Source organism: Felis catus, chromosome B1 (genome assembly GCF_018350175.1).
Source record: "Felis catus isolate Fca126 chromosome B1, F.catus_Fca126_mat1.0, whole genome shotgun sequence".
NCBI classification, from domain to species: domain Eukaryota; kingdom Metazoa; phylum Chordata; class Mammalia; order Carnivora; family Felidae; genus Felis; species Felis catus.
In genome coordinates, this window is record NC_058371.1 from 10,967,880 (window position 1) to 10,993,600 (window position 25,721).

General features: G+C 38.0%; 1 long non-coding RNA gene across 1 annotated transcript; it reads left to right on the forward strand.

Annotated features, from left to right (window-relative positions):
• The first annotated feature begins 1,378 nt into the window (after positions 1-1,378).
• On the forward strand, positions 1,379-25,523 carry LOC123384750. The gene is made up of 3 exons (XR_006596248.1): positions 1,379-1,517; positions 18,721-18,914; positions 24,517-25,523. It is a non-coding gene; the product is annotated as an uncharacterized LOC123384750 (long non-coding RNA).
• Positions 25,524-25,721: the final 198 nt, after the last annotated feature.

The window sequence follows — 25,721 nt, forward strand, 5'->3', positions numbered from 1 at the left end:
CATGTAGGAGGTAAAAACTGGTGATGGAGGGAGAAGTGAGAAGGAAGGCCAGGTATCTAGCTCCAGTGACTGGATACCATTAACCAAGATGAGAGGACATAGGAAGGAAAGCAGATTTGAGATAACCACAGTGAACTTGATTAATTCAAAAGAACAGTATGGAATTTTAAATGCCAACAGGATTCATAGTCAGAGAAGTTCGGTGCACAGTTGGACACATGTAGCAATCTGAGGAAGGGGGTCTGGACAAGAGGTAAAGGATAGGAAATCACCTGTTTGTCGTTCAAATGAACAAGGTTCACTTGCTCAAATAGAGGATAGAGCATGATTGCCGGTTGGGGGCTGGGTCCTTATCTGCAGACTGAAAAGTGCATGTGGATGAAACAATGGAAACAATGCTCCCTTTAGATGGGGCGTCTGGGTGGCTCAGTCAGTTGAGCATCCGACTTCAGCTCAGGTCATGATCTCACGGTTTGTGAGTGTGAGCCTCTTGTTGGGCTCTGTGTTGACAGCTCGGAGCCTGGAGCTGGCTTCGGATTCTGTGTCTCCTTCTCTCTCTCTCTGCTCCTCCCCTGCTCACACTCTGTCTCTCTCTCTCTCAAAAATAAGTAAAATATAAACAAAACAAAACAAAAAGATTTTTAGGCGGGTGCCTGAGTGGCTCAGTCAGTTGAGCAACTGAATCTTGGTTTCTGCTGAGGTCATGATCTCAAGATTTATGGGAGCAAGCCCAGAGTAGGGCTCTGAGCTGATGGTGCAGAGGATGCTTGGGATGTGCTCTCTCTCTCTCTCTCTCTCCCTCTGCCCCTTCCCTGCTTGTTCTCTGTCTCTCTCTCTCTCTAAAAATAAATAAAATAAACTTAAATAAAAGTTTGGTAGTGAAGGAGAGATGAGAAACACTTGATAGATTTTCAGAGAAGAAGATCAAGTGAAGTTTGCATCCTTGTTTTATACAAAGGAGCTTCAGTGAAATCTCTGGAGTTTCAGTGAAATCTCTGGAACCTTGTACTGAGTGAGACCTGAGTGTCTCCAGGTATCATTGGAAACCCAGCAGTTATGACACCGGTTGCTTACAATGCTGGAAGACACCCAACCCCAAAGTCTCACCAGCGTCTTCCTTGTTCTAAGCATCAGGTGGCATGAGAATTGCAGCTTTCAGTGAAAGGGAAAGTGATCCACAAAAGCCGTCACAAGTGTGCATCGGTCCATGACCTTCGCTAGTTGTGCTGGCAGGCTGTTTGATGTTTCGACTTTGCCTGGACTTCCCTGAGCTTCTTCTCCAGGCAGTCCTCACCTGCCTCTTTCAATTTCACGCATGGTGAATTTCAACCTTTGATGCACATTAGGATCAGCTGAGGAGCTTTTTAAAAAGTAGCAATGCCCCAACCTCCTTCTCTCTTTTCCACTCCTATGGTCTTACATTCAGCCATCGTTTCTTTCACCAGGCCAACTGAAATAACCGCTTAAGAGTCTTCTAAATCTTACCTCTCAAAATCCCAGCTCCACAGAGGCCCCAGGTAAGCCATTCAAAAGAATATAATCTTGTCACAACCCTGCTGAAAACCTTAAAATGGCTTTTTCTTTCATTTGTTAAATTTATTTTATCTTCACTTAGCCATTCTCCTATGATCTTCCTTTCTTTACGGAGAGCCCAATTTCTGACCTCTATCATTTACCTACCCCCTGAAGGGGCTTCTTTTAACATTGCAAGGTAGGTCAACGAGCAACAAACCCCCTCCATTTTTGTTTGTTTGATAAAGTCTTTATTTCTCCTTCATTTTTGAAGGATAATTTCACAGGGTACAGATTTCTAGGTTGGTGGGGTTTTTTTCTTTCAGTGCTTTAAACTTTGCACTCCACTCTCACTGCATGGTTTCTGGGAAAGTGAATGTAATTCTTAGCTCCTTTATAAGTATTTCTTTTTCTCCTTTCTGGCTTCTTTAAAGATTTCTTCTTTATAGTTTTTTGAGTTTGGGTGTAGATTTGGGGATTTTTTTGTTTGTTTGCTTTTGTTTGTTTGCATTTTTCCTCTTTGGCATTCTCTGAGCTTCCTGTATCTGTGGTTTAGATTTTGACATTCATTTGAGAAAATGTGCAGTGATTTGTGCTGCAAATACTGCTTCTGTTCCTTCCTGTCCTCTCCTGGTATGCCCATTACACATGTTGAACCTTTCGGAGTTGCTCCACAGTTCTTGGTTATTATGTTTTTTTCCAAATGTTTTTTTTTTTTCTTTTGACTTCACAAATTCAGAAGTTTCTATTGTCATATTTGTAAACCCAGAGGTTCTTTCTTCAGCTATTTCCAGTCTACTCATGAGCCCATTAAAGGCAGTCTTCATTTCTGTTACAGTGTTTTTTTATCTCCAGCATTAGTTTTTGTTGTTGTTGCTTTTTGTTTTTTAATGTCCTGTCTGATAATTCTGCTATTTCTGCCTTACTTGATTCTGAGGTTCTGATGGTTGTTCATTCTCTTCAAACCGTGCTTTCTGCCTGTCAGTATGTCTTGTCACTTTTTTGTGGAAAGGCAGACATGATGTACTGATTAAAAGGTACTGCAGTAAATAGCTCTTAGTGATGTGGTGGTGACATAGGGAGAGAGGAAGTCTCCTATAGTCCTGCGACTAGGTCCCAGTCTTGTGGTGGTCCTGTGCCCTTGGGCCGTGACCTTCACAGATGCTTCTCAGTCTTTTCACCATACCTTAAGTTAGAAAGCCTGGCTAGCATGGGCTGCAGGTGGGCAAATTCCTTCCCCCAAGTATATTAGGCTCCGCTAAAGTAGCTTCTCCTGTGGGAAGATCTTGTTAAGAAGAAGAGTTACCTGGAATATTTCAAAATGGTTCCTATACCAGTCCTCCTTCCAGAATCATGAGGAGAGTTTTCTTAAATATTGTCTGTAAAGATCTGCTAGAGCTCCTGGAGGTGAAATTTACATGGGTGTTACTGATGACTGTGTTCAGCTGAAGTGTTTCTCTCTTGGATTTGCCCACCCTGAGCCTCCAGTAATTTGTCACCTGTGGTTCAGGTCTACGTACCCCAGCCCCACTTTCCAGGTAGGTTTCTGCTCATGGATTTCTATTCCAGTAAATTGTGATTCTCTGATTCTGCCTGTCAGTCTCTGGAATTTTAGAGGCAATGGTTTTTCCCTATGACCTTATTTCTCTGATGGATCTGGAAAGAGTGATTGATTTTATTTGTTTAGCTTTTTTACTTGCTGTTAGGATGGAGTGGTGATTCATGAACTCATGATAATTTTTAATAAAATAAAATATTTTTCCTTTTCTAAATAGACATTTTCATTCAGTATTTCCCACATTTCCTGGATTATTTTCTGACTTTAGTAGCAAATATTACAATGAAATATTTAGCAGCAATCTGATGATGGATTAAGAGAGCTATAGTTTCCTTCACACTGGTTTTAATAGGTAGGATCTATTCCATTTCTCTCCAAATCCAGACAGGCCTGTCACTACTTGGACAACACCCTGTAGCCATGATGTTATCTTCTGTCCTGTTACCTGTATGTAAGAGGGCCCAGAATCTGTCCTCTGAGAACAAGTCAGAGCAAGTTTTCGCCGTTCTCTCTGGGTGCCCAGCCACCATGTTGTCTTAACCCCTTGCTATAGAATTTACATGGCGAAGCCCAGTAGAAGGAGAGGGGCCCTGTTGAGTCTATCCTTCCAGCTACACCCAAAGGGGTCAGCATATGAGAGATTCTGTCTCAGATCCTGCAAACAAGCCATCAGCCAACTGCCAGGTGACCCTGGTCAAGATCACATGAAGAAGGAGAGTCAGCTGAGCCCAACCAGAATTCCTGATGCACAAAATCATAAGATAGAATATAAAATAGCAGTTACTTCAATACATTAAATTTTAGGTAGCTTATCACAAAGTATTGAATAGTAGGAAGAGTATCCCACTACTCTAGTCCATGGGTCTGCCTCATTACAGCCTGGGGAGGGTGAAAGTCTAGGCTCTTCACTCAGTGCTGCAGCCTCTGGTTTTCCTCTGCCTTGTTTATGTGGAGTAAGGGCAGTTCTTGTATGTATGTACCTAGGAAGAGCCTTCCTTGGTTCTTTTGATTTGGGTCCTTTGTGTTTTTTTTTCTTTTCTTCTATTCTTAAATTTGTCCATTAGCATCTCTGGTTTGTTGGCCTCTCCTCTCCAAATCGAAGACCTATGAAAAAAAGGAAAACCCAGGGAATTCACCACTATGTCATTTTTGAGTCCCAAATATCCCTGCTTGCCACCTTTCAGAGTCCTCGTGATTGTTTTATATATGCATGGTGACTATTTGTGCTTAATGGGTGGAAAAGGGAAAATACTATCTACTCTGTCTTCCCAGAAGTGAAGGCCAACGGTAATCTCTGTCTTTTCATTCATGCATTATATATGTAAATGTTTAAATTGTCAGATTTAGAAGTGCTATTTTTTTCTGCTTTTCTCCTCTGTTTCTCATTTTTCTTTAAATTTTTTTTTAATGCTTATTTATTTTGGAGAGACAGAATGAGCAGGGGACGGGCAGAGGGAGAGGGAGACCCAGAATCAGAAGCAGGCTCCAGGCTCTGAGAGCACAGAACTTGGTACGGGGCTCGAACTCACTAACTGAGATCATGACCTGAGCCAAAGTCAGAGGATCAACTGACTGAGCCACCCAGGCGCCATTTTTCATTTTTATGATTTCCTTTTTATGCATTCTTTTGTACTGCTGAAATGTTGTTGAATCTATTTTAAGTAAATGATAAAACCATAGTTGTTTGATACATCTTTGTGTATTTTCTTAGTGGTTACTTTTTATAGTACACACACAACTTTCCACAGTATTCTTAAAAAGTGAAGATTTCTGTATTTAAATGTAGATTTTTTTTTGTAGTTGTCATGCTGTCACCTTCATATATTGAACATGCCACTGGATAGTGTCATAATGTTTGCCTTCAAAAAATAGTCTATTGTGTTTCCTGGGTGGTTCAGTCTGTTAAGTGACTGACTCTTGATCTTGGATCAGGTCATGAATTCTGAGATCAAGCCCTGAGTTGAGCGCTGAGCTGACAGTGAGGAGCCTGCTTGGGATATTCATTCATTCTCTCTCTCTCTCTCTCTCTCTCTCTCTCAATAAATAAACTTGAAAAAAGTCTATTCTTTCCACCCAGATATTCACAATGTCTTTTGGACTTCTTTTGTTACTAAAACTGACACCTTCTGGGGGTCACTTTTGTTTTTGCCTCCTTTCCACAATCTACCCGCTTTTATTTATTTTCAGTCTCCTTAGATAATTGCTTGTTTCCATTTTATAGTTTCTAGTTGTAGTCAGTGGGAAAAGTCGCCTGTAATGGATATATCCTTCCATGTTGGAAGCCTAAAACCTCAGGGTAGAGATTTTAATTTCTGATGAATTATATAGTTCTAAAGATTTTACTTGTTCCACTGAAGATATTTTTATAAAATAGAATCAGCCCCAGTTTATGGAAAATGGCTGAACCACTAAGAACTAAATAAAGTAAATAAATATTGACAATGTTTCTAACCAGAGGGGAAACAATTTTAAGTAGATTGCAGTGAGAGTGTACCTTTAACCTCCAATACTTGATTTTCTGAAAATTATCTTTAATACAGAAATAAAAAAAGACCATGCTACTTTACACACATATACCTCATTCTGTTTGATGATGATAATGATAAAAAATAAGTCCTCTTGATGAAAATTTATAAAATACTGAGTCAGAAAGATAGTAAACAAAACCATAAATATGGTTCCATTTTTTTTTAATTTGCTAACACACACAACTCATTACAATTCTGAGACTTTTGTTAACTGGGATTAACATTGCCCTTTTTAGATTCCACATGCACATAAAAATTAAATATATGTTCTCATCCATCCTTTGCTTATAACCCAAACAGAAATAACTTGCAGAATGTAGTAAAGGTGTTATTACAAAGCTGAGCATACCCTCCAAAGAGATTAAAGGGACCTATGTATTATTAATCCTGATGTTACCAAGCATATTAAATGTTGTTTTACCTGCTGCAAATAATTGAACTTGTACAACCACTGTATGCACAAATACTGAGAATTAGGCACACCATTGATTGATGTAGTAGATAGTTTAAAGACCCAGGACACTAAAAGTGATGCTATTCATCTGCTTCTATATTGAAACATAAAAATAATACGTTAAGCAGCCTATGAAGACTTTGCTTTACGTTCTCCCTCTATTTAGTTATGTAGAGCATACATACAGCTGCTTATTTTGCTTTTCAAAAGGACCGTTTGCCATGTTTATTTGGTAACTGGTCAACGTATTTTGAAGTTAAGAAGTTTTTCATTTGTTCCTTTACCCAGAAAATGTGAGCTTGGCAATTACTTTAAGATTTAAAATTGTGATGTAAAAAAATATAGTTCTTAGATCTCAAAGTAATGTAAAGTGTAATTAACATGAAAAGCTAGACTGATGAAATACCACATCACTCAACCAGGCAGGACGTGTGAAATAGGCTTGGACACCTAAAACTTTGTCACTTACTTTTTCTCATCTACACAATCAATGCGAGTCTGAGTTTTTCATGCTTGTAAAACAGAAGTACTATACATAGTCATAGGATGCCGGAGGAGTGACTGTGGCCTCCTGTCCATTACAGGCTTGGGGTTTCCTGGTTAATAGGAAGTTGCTTAACTGTCACCCAGGTAAAGGGATTACCCACACTTAAAAATAACTGTTTTAAAATTATAATTAGCTAAATTATTAATAAAATATACAGAGCATAAAACTACATAGAACTAAAGATTTGATAATATCACAGTACCCTGTACTGGCCAAAGCACACCCAAATATTATAATACCTGTTTTTCGTTTAAGAAAAGATATTTATCCATTCAAAATATTTCAAAAGGGGAATGGGTCAAAGGAAATGGGTAAGAATGGGCATAATTGATTTCTTCAGTCAGTTGAAGGCTGCCATTGAGGAACTTGAATGAAGAAAACTGACATAACCACAAAAAATGTTAAAAAAAAAAAAAAAGAAGATGAGATGTTAATCTGGGTTTTTCAGTCAGGTATACCTGGAACTGTCCCATCAGATAACAGTTTTAAAAAGTGTTTACAGTCCAGTAATTTTAGAACACCTGGAATATCAAACACTCATAGAAATTTTCAACTTATTTTATACTAAAGAATCTGGGAGATCCTGACAAAATGATAATTCTTTAATACTGTTTAACCCAGAATTTCATAAGCTTGTAAGACCATGGGATGTTTTACACTTCGGTAGTAACTATGAACATCACCTGGAATTAAAATGTGCTACAATACTTTGTGAAACATCTACAAACATTGAACAAATTTCAGGTCATTTTTTATTTCTCACAGTTGGACCTGGGCACATGTGCACCTGGAAATTAAGGGAAACTTTCTTTTTTTGTCTCCGTATTTGCTGACCCAGAATCTACGAATGCCAAGTGTTAGGTATCCTCACTTCCTAAAGAAATGTGCTTCATTGTTGCTTAAGTCACTCTCGGGACCCAAGCCCATCACCCTGTTGGCCAATATATCACAAAGTTAGAAAAATGAGAAAAGAGTATCGATGAATAATTATTTCTTTAGAAATAATTATAAGAGTTCTGGGCATATTCCTCCCTGCCACACCTGTTGGAAAGGAATGCTCTTGGTCAGACTAGCATTTCATGAGATTGGTGGAACTTGCTATATGACCCCTTAAGTTCAAAAAATACAGAGAGTGGGCCTGTCTCCCGTGAAAAAGGTTAAAGGTGTAATTCTGACTGGATCTTAACTGGGGAGTAGAGGAAGAAAGTGGATTCAAGTAGAGGTGGCCCACATTTCTAAGGATTGGAGGCTGAAAACAGTATCTTAGGGAGTCCAGAATTTATGTTATATAAAAAGACAGCTGGAAGAGTAAAACACTCTGACTCCAAATATGGTGACTCTGTAGGGTCCCAAGGCATATGACACATGCTAGGAATGATGTCAGTGGGAGGTGACTGCAGATGAGTTGGCTACATTCCACAAGTTAAGGGCACACTCCTTTATGAGACTGCCCTCACTTCAGACACCAGCTACAACTTCAGAGGTCCAGAACCATTCTTGCTTCTTTTTTTTTTTTTTTTAATTTTTTTTTCAATGTTTATTTCTTTTTGGGACAGAGAGAGACAGAGCATGAACGGGGGAGGGGCAGAGAGAGAGGGAGACACGGAATCGGAAACAGGCTCCAGGCTCCGAGCCATCAGCCCAGAGCCCGACGCGGGGCTCCAACTCACGGACCGCGAGATGGTGACCTGGCTGAAGTCGGACACTTAACCGACTGCGCCACCCAGGCACCCCCCATTCTTGCTTCTAAGGGGCTACAAATTTGGAGCTCCAGTTTCAGGTTCAATAATTTGTTAGAATGGCTTAAAGAACTCAAGTAAATACCCTATGACTGCTGTTTTAATATAGCAAAAGGATACAAACTGAAATCGGCCAAAGAGTGACTCATAAAGTGAGGTCTGGGAGAGTGCCAAACGTAAAGCCCCTGTCATGCTCAGGGAGGCTTTGAAGTAGAACAATACTCAAAAAGAGTACTGCCAACTAAAGAAGTTCATTCAAGCTTCAGTGTCCAAAGTTTTATCGAGGTTGCATTTCAGAATTAAGATTGACTGAGTTACAGGCTTTGTGGTTAACTTCAGTCTCCTAACCCTCCTGTCCTCCCTAGAGGTTGAGCTTATTTTACCTGGCTCATAGCCCCAACCCCCTTATGACACAGTTGGTCTCTCTTCGTATGGCCAGATTTTAGTCTGAATCATTTTCTTTACATAAACTATCCAGGGGTTCATCTATGGGTCACGTCATTAGCATAAACTGCCTGTTGTGATCTGAGGGGCATGAATCACTGGGAAAATTCTAATCACTGGGAAAGACACTCTAATCACTGAGAAAATTCCAGGGATTGAGAGGTTACCTTGCAGGAACCTGGAACGAGTGCCAACCAAATTGTTTATTTTACAAGGAGGCACCTCTGAAGAATCAAGAGAGCATCCCATGAAAGGAGGAGCCAGTATTTGGACTTAAACCAAACAGGCATGGTAGGCACGTGTTCAAGCTTACATTTTGATCATCTTGCCCCAAATTGTGCTGCCCTGACCCTGGGTAGAGGAAGTGGATTTGAGGTGGAACAAGGAAGAAGGAGGAAATTCTAACTTTTCCTCCATGGTGGATTTCTGAACACTGATTTGTTAGCTTGGAGGGACAGGAGACTTTTCATTGGAATAGTGATTCATATTACATTTACATTGTGTGAGGTTGTAAATTTCTGAGACTGTAACTGAGAGTGACCAGAAGCTTTACTTTTTGTATCATATTTTCTCCTACACCAGAGACAAGAAATCCAATGCAGTAGGCTTAAGAAGAATGATGGGAGGAAAAGCAGAATTAGTACATTATTTCCCCTTTGACGGTTTAGGTAGTTCAAGAAACTATGTGTTAATGTATTTCATTCAATTCCTTATGAAATTTTAATTCTCACTATTCCTTTCTGAAACTTGGACCTGGATGTGGTATTGTTGTAAGGCGACTTGATTGGCCCAATTTGCACCAGATTCTATAGATTCCCTCCAACTCTGAAGTTCTATCATCCAGTTTCGATATGAGGGTATCATTATGATCTACAGTATGGTGGGATTCACAGTCATAATAATAATCCCCTTGTGCTGCCATAACCTTAATATTGGAGTTTATACTGCTTTTCAACTGAATATGTATTTTAAAATCATATGGATATGATTAACAGCAAATATTTATATATCTGTGTGAGAATATTCCAAAACTTTTTCTGTACTAATTCACTTAATTTTCACAATAAGCCTCTAAGTTGGGTCCTTTTGTTATGAGCATTTTACTGATGAGGAAACTGAGAGACAGAAAGGTGAAGTATTTTCCAAAGGTACATAGTAAGTTTTAAAAACGAGATGTTTATCCAGATATACTATCACTGAAGTTTGTACAGTGAGCCACTTATAACTCCTTTCGTGTTATCAACATTGTATTATGAATGTAAGACAATTAAAAGCTAGTCTAAGAGAACTTGGGTGGCTCAGTGAGTTTAGCATCTGGCTCTTGATTTCTGTTCAGGTCATGATCTCACGGTCTGTTAGATCAAGACCCGCATCAGGCTCTTGTGCTGACCAGGTGGACCCTGCTTGGGATTCTCTCCTTCCCTCTCTCTCTGCCCCTTCCCCGCTCACTCGCTCTCTCAAAATACATAAACTTAAAATGAATAAATAAAGGCTAGTCTATTGGAAGTTCCTCATTATGTGGTTGAAGCACAAAATTAAATGGCAAGTTAATGAAATGGGTGCAGTGTAGCAATTCCAATTTTAACAATACTTTTATAATACTCTTTTACTATGTGATTGTTTTATCAGCTTTGGTTTTAATTGAAGAGGACCTTTGTTCATAGGAGTATTTTATGGAATCTGTGATATAAAACTGGTTAACGTGTCACTATTCCATTTATCACTGAAGTGGGAAATGAGAGCCTTACTGCTCCCCAGCACTAATTCTGGTCTTGTCTGACATCTTGGTGCTTTTTCATGCTTTTTACTCACCTTTGCCTTTAGCGTCTGTGACACTGGACACCTCTAATTCTAATCCGATCCATATTATCTTTTGGTTTTTTTTTAACATACTCTTCCTCTGCTCATGCTTTAAATACAGAGATGTACGGAGATACCAAAGTTTTAGGTGACACTTCTACATGGATGAAAAATTAAGCAAAGAAAGTGGTATTTGAGGAAAACAAAAAGACTTGAGAGGAGAGGAGAAAGTACATAACAAATTACCTCAGGAGAGTAGTGATTTCACAACAAGGAAATAGATAACAAATCACCTCAGGAGAAGGAGGATGCTACATAGGGGTTAATTCAGGTTATGATAGCATTGAGGTGAAGAGGGGAGAGCACATACCAATAGATTTAATAACATCTGCCTTTCCTATTAATTAAAATAGTATTTTTTTTTTTTACTTTCCTCACCGTCTTTAAAGAGTTATTGCATTCCCAGTGAGACTTAAAGTCATTTTTAATGAGCTAAAGAATCACTGAACTTAATTAACCTATCATTAAGAAAACTAGAGAGATTCAAGGATATACACCAGTTTTTACTCAGTGTAGAGAGAGCGGCAAGGGAGGTAGACTTCATGACTCAACCGTGGAAGCTGGTACAAATAACAACTGGAAACACAGAGCAACACTTGTACACAGTCCTTTCCTAGTGTCTTGTGGCTCTTCCTGTGCATATTTGAAATGCATTCAATTCAGAGCTTAGTCAGTAGACAGAGAATTTTGGGGAGTGATGGTCAGCATTTTCTTCCCTTCTGATCACTTCTTAAACTGCTCATAGGAATATTCGGTGACTGTGTCCCAAATACAGGCGACAAGAAAGCATTCTTTTTGATGTGACTAGATAATAACTAACAGGTAAATTGCCAATTCACTTAAACTGATTGGGTAGGTAGGAAACTCGAGGTGATAGGACTTGAATTTAAGGATGGGACTCCAGCTATGAATAACGGAACATAAATATGTATTTCCAGTTGCCAAGCAAATTGAAAATCATATGAATATATTTACACATCTCCAGATTGGTTTATTTTATCTGGGTATAAGAATATTGAAATATAGTCACTAGACATTCTATAATAGTGAAAATGATTTTCATATTACCTGCATATATTATGTAGTATAACAATGTTGTGAGGAATTCTTATCAAATATCTGAATATGAGCAAAGTCTTTCAATATAATGACTTCCTACTTCACTCAAAACCATGGGGGCTGTCAATAATTATAGCACAGTTTCATATGGGTGACTATATATATATATATATATATATATATATATATATATATATATACATATACACACACATACACACAAAACACACATGTGCATATTTGTGTCAACAGGCATATGGTGTTTTGTTACACTTATAAGAAAGCTTCATTATGTAATACCTTCTATAATGTAAATATTATTATTTAAATTTTATTACTACCACAAAATTGCCTGTTCCATTTTTATCTTATTTAGAAAAGATAGCTCATGAATTCATTCAAGCGCAAAGACATTTTTAAAAAGGTGATAATCTACTTTGAATAATGAATCTCGGTAATGGCAATTAGAAAATGGCTCATAGATGGCAAAATATATATTTTAGCACTGCATCTACATGCACAAGGTAAGGCACTCTGATCTTGACTGTCGGGATGGATTTTTTGTTTCAATTTATAAAGACCAAATTCACCTTTTTGAAGTGAGTTATTATTGCATATCTTCATTTAAGGTCAAGCAAAATTTTGAACATGTTAATCAAAGAGAATACTTATTGTCATATCTCACTTCTGACATTTAAGAAAAACTCTTCATGCAAATTAAGTATGTGACTACACTGCCAAAAGGGTATATCAAATACTTAACACAAAAATACAATGAGCTCCTCTATATTGACTGAAGTCCTTCACGCGCCTCCTCTCAAGTGCAAATTAGACTTAGATTTCTTCTCTCTGAAGTCGAGTTACCCTTATCCATATGCTTCTTAAAGCATACTGATGGCGATCGTGAATCAAAATTAAAGTATCACTTTAACATATTTCCAGGCATGGGATTTTTATTCCTTATAAAAATATATCCAACCCAGAAGGAATGTTAAATTCATCAAGGTATTTTGTGTAACGTGTAATTGGTTTTTTAAAAACCTGAAATATCAGTTCATTTTTCCTTAAGATAATTTCCCTCACATACTTGACTTTCTTATTGCATCTGATTTTTAATGATTACCTATTTTGCTCTAATTTACAGTCTCTCTATTTATTATACAAATTGCACTTCATCAAATAGGAACTTAATTGGGTGTAATGGGGATGGAGGTGTTCTCAGTCCTATTTTATGAATCTTACAGGCAGGCGATAATGGCACATCAGCCCTGAAACCCACACTGCCATGGGCCCTTCTCCCACAGCAGCACCTTTGGCCAGGAGGCCGACAGTCCCATGTTCCTGCTGCTCATGCTCACTAGAGCTTACATTGCTGGAGTAAGCCCTCCAGATCTAAGAGTCTTTTGTTTGTCGACGGGTCCATCGGCAATCATGCACAGCAGAAAATAGCGCCTTGTTAAACAAAACAGTGTTTTCCCAAAACCCCGATAAAAAAAGCAAAACCAGAATTCTAGCCAAGGTTACAATGACACAGATAACAGGTCCTGCTTCCTTCTAGTGGAGTAAATATTTGTTGAGCTTCTGGTAGGAGGACCCATCACAACACTGTGCTGTTGACTCAAAAGTACCCTTGAAGAGCCCTAAAATTCTATTTCTTTTATATCCAAGATTTTTATCAGTTCATTTTATCCTCTACTCAAATGTAATTGTCCTTTCATGAAAGAGAGAGCATCACATAATTTCCAAGAATAAAATGTTGCGTGGTTCTGTGGAGTCCTATCATTAACTTATTATCTAATTTTGATATGTTTATCTCCTATTATGGTCCTATAAACAGAAGAACAATGAAATATTATCTCTTGATTTAAATCTCACTTTAATTTTCTACGAAGTTCTTTGTTTGATCATGATTATTCTGGCATCTGAGTAAACCTGGCTGTTCATTTTTGTCTAGTATAAGCCCAGGAAACAGCAGAAAACCTTCCTATGACACAACAATGCCAAAAACATTTTATTTACACTTCTATAAAATGTCATACCATACTGTGGCAGGTCAGGTTCCCTGGAAAACAGACTCTGAGTTGGAGATTGGTGTGTTGGGAGTTGATTGAAGAGTGCTCTTAGGATCAACTCCTGGGACAAAGAAAAGAAAGTAGGATTGGATAGGGCAGCTGCAAAGGCCTCAGTCACAGCAAAGGCCTCCATCGATCCCTTAGGAGGTTGAAAAGCTATTATGGCTTATAAAATTGTCCCTAGTTAAATCATGGTGGCTGCATCTTTATGCTTCACAGCATCCCTTGATGGAACACAGGTGACAACAGTAAAGGGAATATCATCTTAGACACACACATCTCTTCAGCTGTTGACAGTCACCAGAAGGGACAACAGTGTGACACAACTATCCTACTGTCCCTGCATCTGGAGAAATGCAAGGTTCATTTCTGGAAGGTGGAGGGGAAAGGTGTCAAGGTGGAACACCACAGCATCCCTATGTATGTGGATTGAACAATTTTCTTGTTCTTGAACTTTTGGAATTTGAAGATTGGAATACACTTGTTCGGTGAAATGTGGATTTGTTCAGGGCACCTGGGTGGCTCAGCTGTTTAAGCGTCCGACTCTTAATTTTGGCTCAGGTTGTAATCTCAGGGTTTGGGAGACCAAGCCCTGCATTGGGCTCTGTGCTGACAGCACAGAGCCTGCTTGGGATTCTCTCTCTCGCTCCCTCTCTCTGCCTTCCCCTGCTTGTGCTCTCTCTCTCCCTAAAAATAAATATTAAAAAAAAAATAAGCAATTTGGATTTGTTCAGTCCAAATGCTTCATCTTTGATGTCGCAGCAATCCTGGTGCCCTGACAGCACCAACACATACAATTCATCCCAACAGTAAATTCTGTTTCTTTCATTTCTCTCCTTATTCTTGGTTTTTGTTACTAATCTTATTTGTGCAGTTTGCATAAAGCAAAGCGCGTAGCAACTAAAGAGGTGTTGAGTTAGTCACATGTCTCCTGTTACAGGAAGGAGGGTGTTTGCCCAGGGTCAGGAGTGGATATACTCAAGGAGATGGGGAGTAGCCACTGAAATTTTGGCAGCAAAGAGAGAATATGCTGGTGCCCCTTTTCCGTAAACTAGCAGATACAATTCTTTTTTCTTTCTAGTTTGAATCCAACTATTTGGGCAGATAGAGTGGTAAACATGGATCAATTCTGATGAGTAGATGAAAGTTGGCATTCATTATGAAATAAACCAGTGGAATGAAACAAAAGGCAGAATAAATACCGAAGGGATAATTTGCACTCTTAATAACTGGGTTTTGAAAATGTTTAAGTTGTGCAGTAAAATATTGAAAAAGAGTTTGGGAACAAGATAAAAGAAGCCTTATGCACGAAATAATTGGATCCTATAGAAATGTTTGTACTTACTGGAACATTGTTGGCTACTTTTCCTGAGAAAGGCTTTGATTAAGCTGTGAAAAGAGATAGGCTGGGGACTAAAACCCAGGGCCTGAATACAGAGTCTGAAGTGTGGAATATATCCTAGCTTCACCAAAAGCATGAAGAATTGAGAAGTGGCCAGTAAAAGTCGAAGAAAAAAAAAGTCAATATTTTTCAAGGATCAAATGAGTAAACAGAAGTTGATGATCAAATATGGAGTGGGAGATCACAGACCAGCAATAAATCTACCAGAAGGATAAAAGGTGTCGCTAAACACAAAGGCATTAACGGGGTTGTGTCCACACGACTTCAGAAAATACCGTAGCACCTAAAATATTCAAACATTGAGCTATACCACATTTTTTAGGACTTGTCTTCCAATAACAGAAATGTACAGGAAAATATAAGTTGGTACAGAAGGAAAGCCAGAAAGAAAAAACAATGTTTTTTTTTTAATAGTGTGTCTGTATGCCAGATATTTGCCAAGCACTCTGTACAATTAGGTTCCTTTCATTTTTGTAAAAATGAGATGGACATAATCATGATTATTTTATCTTTGGGAAAAGTGGGAAAGTCAAGTAACTTGGCTAAGTGGACACAGCAATTGAGTAATAAACCCAATTTTAAATCATATACTGACAGAATCTAGGAATGTGGTTTACAGAGTCTGTGAACTGGCAGCTAGTTTTTTTTTTGTCTCTGGTTTCTTCTCTGGTTCCTCTGAAAACTGGTTTTAAAACATATAGTCAATATTTTATTTCACTACAAAAATGTAGGATAAACTTTGATACTGTTTGTAATTGTCAGAACAGTAGTCACTTTTGTCACAATATCTATAAATGTACACTTAAACTTGAAGTAAATGTACATTTTGATTAGGCATATGATTATGGCATAAATCTTTATGTATATTAAACCCAGCCTATATGTTGGAAAATAACATACATAAAAGCACCAGAAAGCATTTTTACTCATTTCCATATTTATTTAAAACAACAAACCGCAGTACTATTGGAGTGCCATGCCTGAAGCCGGCAAAGCTATAAGAAAATGTGCAGCTTTTCCAGAAGAAAGTGGCCCTATTTGCAAAGGTTGGACTTTGAGCTACAAGCTTGCATGCGAAGTACCCTTCATAGTAGGTCATTGGATGCTAAATCAGAAGCCACTTGAGATTGGAGAGAACATGGTCAATTTATGTATCCTGGAAATGACTTAGCTATTTAAGCAGAAGGAGGATCTGGAAGTGTATCTCTGCCAGATGATGTTATAGCTTCTGAATCACTAGTCCTTCAATATGTTGAAGAAGGTCTTGGTAGATTGCTCATCTGTGCTATCTCCTCTCAGCACGTAGCTGCACAGAAGTATTGGAACTTCTCAAACCCAACTTATAAACCTCTAGCTAAGGACAGGTTGAGTATCATAGGAGATTTTCTGTTTTGTGATGCTCTTTCAAAAATAAGAAAAGCAATTGAGGGGCGCCTGGGTGGCTCAGTCAGTCAAGCATTCGACTCTTGATTTTGGCTCAGGTCATGATCCATGATTCCGGAATTGTGAGATTAAGCCAGTGGACTCCACACTGGGCATGCAACCTGCTGAAGATTCTCTCTCTGCCCCTCCCCTGCTCGCTCTAAAAAATTAAACAAAGAAAGGCAATTGATATGTTCAAAGTCATGAATCATTTCATTTCTAAGTAGAACTTTATCTGGAAGAAAAGTCTTCTCGCTCTGAGATCAGACGGAAGACACGTGGCGCTGTATATCACATTTAATTTTGCTACATGTATAAAGGGTACACACCCAAATGACTTTGTGACTCATGGCTTTCTCTGAGAATATCCAATGGCATCAATGCCTCTGCCGATGAGACCAAAATGTGTTTTTCCCGTAGGCATGACATCTTATAATCAGGGTCATGAGAAAATATCGATTAAAGAAATCCCTGAACATACCTGCAGGACAATGGTTACTATTCTGGTCTGGCATGTCGATGGCTAGTGGCCTTTTAAAAATAGGACATGTCTTAATATATTTGGGTATAAATATTTTATGGGAAAAATTGCATAATTTCAGAATAATTCAACAGGAAGCAGTTCTATCCTTGCTTCACTGTTTTGGATAGTTTGGGCCCATTTATGGCATCCATCTTTTTTGTAAGATCCCAAAGTCACCATTATGGATGTTGCAAAAAGAACCATGTGGTCTTTTCTATGCAGACTCTCTGGAAAAGGACACAGCCTAGTTACACAAACTTTGCAAAGCTGGAAAAAGCACTTCTTCAAGATGGAATTGAAAACTACAAAGTCTTGTCAATTTTTCTGTGGACAGAAATCTCCAGATACCTGGAAACAAAGAACACTTTAAAATATTTCCTTCAGATGACTTTAGAATTGAAATGTGGCTTCATAATACCTTTCTTGCTAATAGAGACAGCTTTCATAATGCAGCCGCTAGCCAAATTGAGTTTAGCACTAAGGATAAAGGAAAGAGGAAACTTTCTGACATTAATTTACTCCAAATAGTCATGAAGAGTTCTGGCATTATTTGATGCAATTTTAGCTTCATTTGAAAAGGTAAATATGAAAGTTCTGAGTATATATTGAAGCTACACTCGTGAGTCAGGTTTTGCATTTCCAAGGTCATAAAACATGTAATATATTTTTATTTGTTCATTGTTATTGGAAGAAGGAGGTCCTTAGCTGTCAGCAAAGTGTCCAAGGAAATTCTTACCCAAATTAATTAACTGCTGAACGTGATAATTCTTTTATAAAAACATATATACATATACAGTAGAATCATTAAAAAATATGTGTATATCATCTTATGATTAATAACAATGCTAATTCTAGGAGTTCTGATTTCCACATTTAAAAAATAAAAAATAAGTGTGCAGGAAGGTTATTGATTCATCTGGGGCAAAGTGAGCAGCAGATTCAGAAGTTGAATGAATGTCTATCACTCCAAAGTGCACATTCTGTTGTCCCCTTGAAGGACTGGTGAAAAAGGGATGATCCAGCATGGAGGGAAGGATTTAGTCTAACTTGTTCCTTAGAAAGGGCTTTAAAGGAGTCCACGTTTGCTCTGGGACTTAGAACAAGAATAGGATTTAATTGGAAAGGAAGAGACGTCCTATCCGTAGTACAAAAGCAAGTAGAGATGGGGAGGGATGCTCGTGAGGAGAGAGTCACCCAAAGCAGCTCTTTATATGAAATTTTGCAAAGTGATTATGTTCATCTTATTTTAGGAAATGAGGAAGGTAGAACAGACAGTCTTGGGTTATAATTAGTTTGGATAAATTAGAGGGGATAGAGCTATTAGATGGCATATTCTTAGGTTCTAGATGTATTTGGTTTATGGCATTCCGTAAATCAGAAATGAGCCAAGTTGAGTTGACAGAGGCTGAGCCCTTGTTTACTATGAGCAGAGTCATTGCTGAGAGGCTTCCAGTGGCCCTTCAGTCCTTCCTCCGCATGCCAGCATCACTCCAGCTACTTTGCCTGCTTTCTTCTCCTCAACCCTCAATGCTCCATCCTTATTTGCAGAAGCTAGTCACTTAGGACTCCTATCCTTTAATAGCTGTCTATTTTGTTATAGGTATTCATTACAATTTTGACAAAACACACACACCAGAGGAAAACTACTGCAACCAACGTGCCCCCGGGAGGGAGATAAAGCGGTAGGCTACTGTTGGAAGAATATAAGGCTGGAGGAAACCTGTGATGCTGGGGACACAGATGCACTGAACTGAAGTGCTTTTCAAACCACACTGCCTGGACAAGTTCTATTTGGTAAGCTAAAAAATATTCCTTGTTGTTCCATGTGGTTGCATTGGAGTTTTCTTTGCTGTGCCAATGGAAAATATCATTGCTGATATATGGCCTCAGTAAGGCTAACTCTAATGAGATGTAAAGCTTTCCTTCTGAGGAGAATAGTAAAGCAGAGTGGCATTGATCGTCTGGTTCTATCAGAAAGCTGACAATAGGATCCAAAGCATAAGAGAAGTAACAAGATACAACCACAGAGTAAAGAGGAAAATAAATTTTTACACTAAGCATGGAAGCTCAGAACGGTAATTAACGACTTTTCAGTAGTGGAAGATTAGCCTTGTGTCTTCGGGAGAAAATTCTGACAGAATTTCAGAGAAAAGTTCAAACTTGGAGAAATGTAAGATATCAGAACTGTTAAGATGACCATAGATTTTCCATGGGCACAAAGAAGACTGGTGGGTAAAACATAGCGGCACATTTTTGACACCACCCTAACCCCCATTGTGAAGTTTGGATATATTCCCCTTCCACTTGAACCTGAGATGTAACTACCTCTGACCAAAAGAGTACGGGTAAAACAGATGCTGTGACAATATGGTGGTTCTGAGTGTTACTTTTAAGAGGCCTGGCAGCTTTCTCCTTGCTCCCTTAGAGGCTTTTGGGGTGCCACATTAGAAGTCCACTCTCCCAGGGAGAGCACAAGTAGAGTCCCTGACAAGACCTTAAGAGGGAGAGTGGCCCAGATTACCTCATCCAACCATCTGTCCCAAATGTCAGGCAAATGAATTAAGCAAACTTGGACTCTCCAGACCAACTCAATAACTAGTGCAAATAGTCCCAGAGGAAGCCACATGGAGTTGAATTACCCAAATTCTTGACTCACAAAATGGTGAGATAAAATGGCTGTTGTTTGATGCCTCTAAATCTGGCAATAGTTTTTTGTTTTTGGATTTGTTTTTCATTTTGTTAACATAGACATATATACACATATGCATACACTAAACAAAATATAGTTGCCAAATATGAGGTTATTGTGGTAATTTAGACACAAATTACCAATGGATTGAATTGTGGCCTTAAAAATAGAAACATGCAAGATACTCAAGAGAAAGTGAAAATTGACAGAATTTTGTCAGAAATTAAATTTTGAGAGTTGAGTGAAAGAGACGTCCCAGGTGAGCATTTGGTGCTAACCTAGAAGGCAGGATGCATTTGATCAATTGTCTTACTTGATACCTAGAAGAACTAAGTAGAAAGTACACATTTCTAGGGAAGAGGTGTACATTGAGTTTCATATTCTCTATCCACTATTTGAGAATTCAGGTGAACATCCATGGCAGTTTTAGGGCTCAGAAGATGAAGGAATCTGGAGATCATGTTTGGAAGTCATAGGTAAGGCAGGTTGTTCTTGCACAGGAGTAGTTGGTAACAGCAGAAAGTATAGATGGAGAAGAGAAGAGACAAGAGGTTATAATTTTAGAGGAAGTTCAATTTCAAGGGATTGAAGGAGTCTAAGTGCTTATTATAACCCATTTTCCCTATGAAGATAAAGTCCTGCCTTTTCTTACCATGACGAAGTCTTAATTTATCTGAAGTCATGAAGACTACCTTACAGAGGTCATCTTGGACAATAATATTCTACTACCAGAGTCTTAGAGTTGTCCCTAGATCCTGGAAATCCTGAAGTGATTGAAATCGTTTGGGGTCACTTCTTATTTCCCAGGATGAGCCAAAAATACTAGATGAATTCTTGGAGAATTCATTCACATTACATAGACCTTCATAAAACCACTTGACCTGATTTATAATAAGAACAAATATAAATATAAGGAAGAACAAAACAGGCCATTACTCAACAGTGTCTGTTTCTTCTCTGTACAAGAATGTCATCAAGTTACACCTAAGTAGTTACACCTAAGTTACACCTAAGTTACACCTCAATAACCATGTCTAAATTCTGTTTTGATGCATGTGTAAGGAAATGGTTGAAGAACATGTTGCTCTAGTTTACTCATATAGAAAGTATATGTTTTACTTGTTATGTTCAAAATTCCCAGAGAAATTTAGGTCTTTTTAGGTCGTCTTACTGTGTATGTGAAATTGTTTTCTTATTTATCCTTTAAAACAAACTTTTTTGACATTTACTTATTTTTGAGAGAGAGAGAGAGATCAAGTGGGAAAGGGGCATAGAGAGGGAGACATAGAATCCAAAGCAGGCTCCAGGCTCTGAGCTGTCAGCACAGAGCCCAACACGGGGCTTGAACCCACAGACTGCGAGATCATGACCTGAGCTGCTGTTGGATGTTTAACTTACTGAGCTATCCAGGCGCCCTGTCCTTTTGAAAAAGAGCTAAAAACATTGTGGAATTTTGTTATTTTTGTGCCTTTTTATCAACAGAAAAATCACCTACTTCACATGATAAAGTCAAGTATGTAACCTCAGAATATTAGTATATCATTAGACTATGAATAGTAAATATACAATATAAACTTTATTACACAATGTGCCTGATTTTCAGGGACAAGGGGGTGTATTGGAACAAAGAAATTTCAGCTCTAAAACTGAAAGTTTTAGTGGGAAACTGGAATATCTTGATCACCTTAATATTACACAAGTGTTTAGGAAGAAATCACAGCTATGAATAGAGCTGGGTCCATGAATATGTAGAGCTGAGCTTCTAGATGGGATGTCAGTTTAAAAGCTGAGATAATCAGGATCTCTCTAAACCCAGAGAAATAGAAATGAATGTTTGTTTTTTCTGCATTCCAGAATTAAGGTCAGACCTCTGGCCAGAGATAAGATCTAAATGCCTGGAGACCTCCAAATATTTATATTATTCCAAATATAGTCCATATTCGATATATGAATAATAGGAAACAAACCCACATATATTTACTTTTTGGTATAATATGTTAATATGTAGAAGGGGAATAAAGGTTAATTGTATCTGTGGCTCTGGCTACAAAAGGAAATTAGGTCTGAGACAAAATTAAGAGTGAGATCCACTGAAGAGGCAAGGACTAGTCAGGGATTTAAAGACTTCTCTGCCTCAAAGAGTGGGATGTAAAATCTGGATCCAGAATTACCAGTACTTAAGGCATTAGTGTAGTTGGATGGAATGTGTGTAGGAGGCCAACCTTGAACATACTGAGGGATGCTTTGGAGGGATTGATGCTTTGCATGCTCGTAGCTGACCTGTGAGCAGGAGGGCTGTAAAAGTAAAGGAGAGCTACTGAGAGACCATGAGCACTAGCTAAGTGTACAGGAAAAAATAAGAGAAGGAAAGGAAAGGAAGAAAGGAAGAAAGGAAGAGTTTTGCACTGAGGAAACCTCTGGAATGGCAGAAAATCTTTAGGCTTCAGAGTGACAAGAAATGTATGGAAAGGAGCTATTGGATATAAATTAGACTAATACATTAATGAGGAGAAAAGTGTTTGTGGCATAGCTATCATACAGCAAGAGTGGCCTTCCACACCTTAATATTTAGGAATCCTACTGTTGAAAGCACCTCGTAATGATGAATAAAATTACAGTCATTCTTGACATTAATAACTAACCCTCATGATAAAAGATAACATCAAAGAAACCAAAATTTCAAAGTAGCAGGGTTTCAAAGTAGAGAATAGAAGCCTAAACTCTGAGCCTTTAGTTGCACTTGACCATCAGCCAATCTCAGTAAGCTGCAGCCGACTGGGCACTAAGATTTGCCCCAGCAAAGCTAAGCCCTACAGATGTTAAACAGGAGGAAAAACTAAGGGATCTATGTGGATATTGTCTATATACAATATTACATAAATATTTTCTCTTAGAGCCTGTGTTCTAGGTGGGGACTATATTTCCACTGTCCTTCCACATTGGCGTTTAGGGTCTGATTTTTATTACCAATATGATTGTGTAAACCACAGTCACAAAAATAATGTAAAAGGGTTCATAGGTTGCTTTACAAAAACAAAAGCAAATTCTCTCCAGGGGAACACATTTTCAACCCAAGCCTCTCGTATCACCTGTAAATAAAACCTCATAGAATTTGAGATTACTGACCAAGTTCCCAAGCGTAGAAGAATACAAGCCAATATCACAGACAGACCTTATGATTAAGGAGGAGCAGGAGATGTCCAAGTATTTATATTTTGGAATAATAAGCTCAAGAGTATAAAGTAATTACCTTAAAGCCTTTAAAGGGCTAAAACTTCAAACACTATCATAAATATCAGGCAGATATGAAAAAGTAAAATAGAGCACTATTAAACATGAGAAAATGTTAAAATTAATATTTCAAAAGATGGATTAAACTGGTGTTTCAAACCTGCCAAATAGCGACTTAGTGAAATCTACATGTCACAGAATTCAGCCCAGCAAGAGTGACAAAAGCTTAGTATCATGGCGAGGTGAGAGAAATCCAAACTAGATAAAATATAGAATATGGGGGTGCCTAGCTGGCTCAGTCTGTAAAGCATGAGCCTCTTCATCTTAGGGTAGTGCGTTCAAGCCTCAAGTTGGGCATGGCTCCTACTTAAAAAAATAAAAAATAATTAAAAAAAAGAATATAGAATCTACACATGAATTTACTTCACAAATAACCAGAGAGAATTACTAGAGAAGGAACTATATTTAATGACATTTAACACTTTTATCAGAAATAATTTTAAAAGTTAACCTTCAAATTTGGGAAATAAAAAAAAATGCCACAAGTAAAAAGAAATTCACAAGGAGGCATATTGTATTAAACCTACAGAATAAAAGTCAAGGAGGATATTGTAAAAACAGCCACAGCTGGGGCACCTGAGTGACTCAGGTTAAGCCTCTGACTTTGGCTCAGGAAATGATCTTGCGGTTTGTGGGTTCAAGCCCCACATCAGGCTCTGTGCTGACAGCTCGGAGCCTGGAGCCTGCTCTGGATTCTGTCTGTCTGTCTGTCTGTCTGTCTCTCTGTCTCAAAAATGAATAAACATTTAAAAACAATTAAAAAATAGCTACCGTCGAAAGATAATTTCCCTACAAAAGAATGACAAATCAGAGGGTATGAACCAGTGCTTAGTGGAATCATATCTGTAGAATGCGGAGATGCTAGCTATTAATCTGGAATAATAAAAATTGCTAATATATCATTCAGTAAAAAATGGAAAATAAAAACAGATATTAACACCATCCTCAGAAAATAAATTTCTAAATGTAGTGCTAGGAGAAGATTTTAAATCCTGAATACACTTAAATCCATTAAACAAGTACAATTAGGCAGCTTAGACTGGTTTAAAGATAAGTCCTGACAATTTAAGAAACAAAACAAATGACAATAGGGGGAAACAAAAAGAGAGGCAAACCAAGAAACAGACTCTTAAATTCTACACCTGAAAATAACATTGCACTGTGTGTTAACTAACTGGAATTTAAATAAAAACTTGCAAAAAGTCTGACAAAGTCAAGAGGAAAAAAATTGTAATTTGATACAAAATCTGCCAAAGATGAAAGGTGAAATGCTCCACAATTAATTTTCTGTTAGTTATAACCTTAAAAACTGTATGGGAAAGTAAATTAGGCAGGTTAGGCTGGGCTGATACTGACAGGATTAAAGGGGAAAAAAAGGACCTAAATACAACAAATGTGATTTTTTTCTCATTGAAGCACAGTCCTTTGGAGATTTGGTGTTCCAGGACATCTGTCCTTCATGGTGTGATTCAGCATTCACGGTCACCTCCAAGATCTGACTCCCCAACCTGAACTTGAAAGGGTACGATGATACTCAGAACCCAGACCCATTCTGTGAGGTTGTGACCTGGCTTTGCCATGTGTCAGATATGTCTGTGACCCACTGGCCAGAATTTGTCACACACCTTAACCAGGTGTGTTTGCTTAACCACAAGCAGCCTGAGAAATGCAGGGGGAAGACTAGGATTATTTGGGGGTATTATTCCCTCTCCTGTAACAAGAAAAGTCCACACTGGGTGGTAAGTTTAGATGAAATGATTCTGAGTTTCTTCCACCAGGAATTATTGATGACTTTGTTTAGTATTTTTGGTTAGGCATAGAGATCCTGCAAGGCCAGTGAAAGATGGGAAACATAAACTTATGAGAAAGACACAATACTGGTAGATATTTTCTTGCTTTTTAAAAAATTAATAAGTATGATAATTTATGCTGCACAGCATGTTACTTTGATATATTTATATACTGTAATATGATTGCTGATGTGGCAAGATTTATCACATTACCTCATTGTAGTATAATATTGTCTATATTCATTACATTGGCTATTAGATCCATATGGTTTATTTACTGCTAACTACAAGTCTGTACCTTTAAACACCATCACTCTTGTTACCCACCCCAACCCCTGGTAACCACCAATTTAATAACTGGTTTTTATAGGTTTAAGTTTTTTGGATTCCACATATAAGTAATCATAGACTACTTACCTTTCTCTGTCTGACTTATCTCAGTTAGCATAATATGCTCAAATTACATTCTTGCTTTGGTGAATGGAAAGCTGTCCTCCTTCCTCATAGCTGAGTAATATTCTATTGTGTATATACCAAGTCTTTTTTTTTACCCACTCATCTGTTGACGGACATATTGGTTGTTTCCATATCTTGGCTATTGTGAGTGACGCTGCAGTAAATACTGATGATGCATATATCTTGTCAAACTCCTGTTTCCATCTCCTCTGCGTGAATACCTAGAGGCGAAATTACTGGATCATATGGTAGATCTATATATTTTTACTAAATGCATGGTTTATTGTTAGTATGAATGTATATAGTGCTACAAGATAATGTTACATTTCAATGACAGGTTGAGATGATCTCTACCCCATATCTTCATTTCTTTTT